General features: G+C 40.7%; 1 protein-coding gene across 2 annotated transcripts in view; it reads left to right on the top strand.

Moving 5' to 3' along the window:
• Positions 1-4,072, top strand: part of Bltp3b (bridge-like lipid transfer protein family member 3B) — a 71,123-nt gene that overhangs the window by 681 nt on the left and 66,370 nt on the right. The window lies entirely within an intron of this gene.

The raw sequence follows: 4,072 nt of genomic DNA, 5'->3' as shown, positions 1-4,072 counted from the left end.
GCACGGGAGGGTGTGCTTGTTTGCACAGTTGGGATTTGTTTTAGGTAAATAAGCAGAGTTCTCAGCTTTGGCAAGTTCTTGATGGAGTCGTTTCAGTTCCCGCAGCGTTCTGAAGAGTTTTCTGGTTTTGCTTCCGAGAGACCCCTTTAATTCAGGGAGTTGAACGTCTCTGGTGTTTGAACCTAGGACGTGTCATTCTTTCCATTTCATAACACAGTTTTAGTAAGGAACATGACTCAGTAAACTGGCAGTTTGTTACTGCTCTTGGGCTTCTCCATATTTGTCTCAAGACACAGGCTAAATGTAGGCTCCTGTTCCAACTTGGTGACAGGGAATTCAAGGCTCTTGGTTACGATCTCTTCCTGCCCTCTGTATTTCTCAGTTAATGAATACTTTTAACTAGTTAAAGGAGGGTACTCAGGTATAATGATAGACTTTTATACTAAACATAAGCCTTCATTCTCCCGATTTATTTATATTTCAGGTGATACATTGAGAACATTAACAAAAACCAAACTATGATTCAGCAGATGTTTCCCTGACATTAGGCTGGATAAAATTTAATACATATAGTATATATATGCATAAAGTATTGAACTATAGCAAAGTTTGTGACCATGTATTTGGTTCTTAATGTCACTAATTGGAAAGTGTGTGTGTGTGTATTTGAAACAGGTTATGTAGCTCAGGCTGTCCCATAACTCATGACAAATCCCCGGCTAACCTCAAGCTCAGCGTCATCCTGCCTTAACTTCCTGAGTATTTCCTGAGGTCTGTGCTCCCACGCCCTGTTGGATTTTTTTTTCATAGACAGTGCAATACTGAGCCGTCTTATTTTGGAAGAAAGTTTTATTTCTTTAAAATATTGTCTATTACTTAAGTAAGTCGGATTCATATGAAATACACTGTTCCCTTTCTTAGCCCTAGTTCTGTAAGAAAATTCAGATCCATGGACAATGATTCGATTGCCTATTTCTTTTCCAAGGATGATGGTATTGTACCACTGTGTGCCTAGAGGAAAATTTAATTCAATCGATAAGTGCCTTAGGGCATTTTATCCTTTAATTCTCTTGTACGAGTCCATTTGGGAAGAACTCTTAAGAGTAAGAGCAGAAGTATAATGGCTTACTTTATCCCATAGATAGAACCCACATACTTAGAGTTAAGTACTTAGAATTACCTAGAATCTTCGTGATTTCTTATGCCTGTGTGGTAAATAGTAACGAGCATTTCTTTTCAAATCAGAAAGTTCCCAGAACACTGGTGTTTTCTTTCTTCTTTGATGGAGAAATCATTTGCAGTTTTTTTTTAAAGATTGTTATTTTATTTTTACACTCACTTGCTGTGTGTGTCCAAGTGTGCACATATGTGCCTGATCCAGCCAATGTACAGAAGTCTGAGACAACTTGAAGAAGTTGGTTCTCATCTACCACCATGTGGGTTCTGGAGATGGTAATCAGTTTACCAAGCTGGCAGAGTGCCTGCGTATCATGCCAGAAGCACTGGATTCAATCCCCAATGTTTTATAAACTGGCTGTGTTTACAAATTCCTATAACTTCAGCACTTAGGAGGTGAAGGTTATCAATTCAAGGGCATCCTCAGAACCCAAGGTCATCCTTAGCATATACTGAGTTTGAGGCCAGCCTGGAATACTGAAATACATTGAGGGAGTGAGGTTGGTAGCTGTCCTGTCATAGAAAGGAAGAATTAGAAAAATGTACAAGTGCTTATAGGCTCTTTTGTAGGGATGCTTGCAGGAAGGAAGAAGTCTCTCTAGACCAGTGGTTCTCAACCTTCCTAACACTGCAACCCTTTAATACAGGTCCACATGGTGACCTCCAGCCATAAAGTTATTTTCATTGCTACTTCTTAACTGTAATTTTGCTGGTGTTATGAGGCGTAGTGTAAATATTCTGATATGCAGGATATCTGGTTTGCCACTCCTGCAAAAAATGTATTTGACCCCAAAGGTGTTGTGACCCACAGGTTGAGCACTTATGGTCTAGAAAGCTAGAATGCTTATTCTGAATGAACCTTCATATTTAAAGACTGAAACTAGCAATGGTGGAGACTGGGCAGTACTTTTGAAGCTGGCTTGTTGGAAAAGTGTGCACAAGGAGTTGTTTTATAAGAGGGTGATGCTACAGACTGGCTTGAGTACTTTTAAGTCTGTATCTCCATTTCTTGCCTAATATTTGTTTTCTGAGTGCCTCTTGCGTTAATGAAAAGTTTGTGTACTTGACTGATCTGAACTACGGGGAGTGTGATGAGAGAGAGGAAGAGGTTAAAAGTTCTGTGTCTTTAAGAGAAATGAAACAGGAAAAGCCTTTCAAGGAGAAATTACTGAGCTATTTTAAACCAGAACAGTGTATGTGTTGAAGGTAGTTACAGGGGAATCTTTTTTCTTTTTTCCCCCAGTAAGAAATTAGGAAGTTCTTTAAAAAGTCCAAACACACACAGGAAAGGAAGCTAGAGCAGGAACTGCCTTCCATTTTACCTTTAGACCTTTGGATTTGTTCCTCTGTGCCTCTCTGTGTCCAGATGTGTAGGTCTACAAGCAGGGACAAAAGATACACATTGAATTAATTAAGCTGGAACCTGAAAAGTGATAAGAAAACTCCAGGTACAAATGCTCCCTGTGTGCCCTTAGCCCCAGGACAGTATATTCTGCACGGGTTTGTCTGGAGATGGTTCTCCTGGCAAACTACACCTCGTCTAGGTGGAGCCTTTATCTTGTTTGAAGCAGTGATTATCTGTCACCGGCACTCTGTTCCTCAGGGAGACATTTGACAGTGTTTTTGATTATTATGACTTGAAAGGTGGTTCTATTGGCATCTGGTCGGTAGAGAAGCTAGACACTATCATGCCCAGCACAGGCCTCTAAAATTAAAAACTCATTGGGGCCAATGTCAGCAGCTGAAAAGCAGAGAAACTGGTTTAGAACATGTAGCGGTGTATCAAATGATCGAGCTAGATAACTTGGCTAGCTAAGGTTATTTTGTCTGCAAACAACAGAAATGTGGCTATTTATGTAAAAAGGGAAATTTAGTTGAGGCTGCTGAGTGGGTCACAGATTCATCAGAAGATCTGACCACAAACCCTGAGACAGGCGGAAGTCAGTGAGGCTCCTTGATTCTCCCTGAGAGATGCCCTGGGCCTTTATCTTAGAGCAAGATCTGTCAGCTTCAGGTCTGAGACCAGACACTTCCACACAGTGTGGGTGTGGGTGTTTAATGTTTCTAGGAATTTCCAAAGGTTCCTGAGGGCTACAACTGTTCCTGGCTGAAATTTGCAGCCTTGGAGGACTGACCAGTTTCTTAGGACGCTTACTCTCTGATCTTTCCTGCTAAGTTTTAAATTCTTGGGAGAGAAAAATCTTTCTGGCCCAGTTCTAGCTATGACAAAGTATTGAACAGTTCTTAGTTATCTTTCTGTTTCTGTGAGGAGACTTTATGAACAAGGCATCTTATACAAGAAATCATTGAATTGGGGGCTCACATTTGCATAGGATGTGTTGATAACCGTCCCAGTGGGGAGCATGGCAGCAGGCACTCAGACACAACACTGGAGATCTGACTGAGCGCTTATATCCTTACCCATAAGTAGGAGGCAGAGAGGAAACTAGCTGGCAATAAATAACAAGGACTTTTGTTATTTATAAAGCCTACCCTCAGTGACTCACCCGTCCAATAAGACTGGCCACACTTCTTAATCCTTCCCAAATAGTTCCAAAACCGGAGGATCAAGCATTCAGATATATGAACCTGTAGGGGCCATTCTCATTCAAACCACCACTGACAGCAAAGATCTGGTTATGGAGAGAATTATTTGGAGTCAAGATTGCTACTCATTTTGATGTCAGTAATAGGCTTAACTGAATTAGATTTTCACGGGCTTCATTTGATATGTTAAGGAAATTGAACTTCCTACCTGGGGCTGGATGACTGCTAATAAGAAATTCTGGCTAATAGAGGTTGTAGTTAGTAAAAAAAAAAAGTGTTGCTTGTAGAGTCTTGGTCCAGGAACAGGATCTTAAGTAGAAATACAACATCCGTACACGGACTTGGGGTA

This window comes from Myodes glareolus, chromosome 26 (assembly GCF_982192425.1).
Source record: "Myodes glareolus chromosome 26, mMyoGla1.1, whole genome shotgun sequence".
NCBI lineage: Eukaryota > Metazoa > Chordata > Mammalia > Rodentia > Cricetidae > Myodes > Myodes glareolus.
The sequence above is the reverse complement of the archived record's forward strand: the minus strand, read 5'-3'. Positions and strand labels throughout refer to the sequence as shown.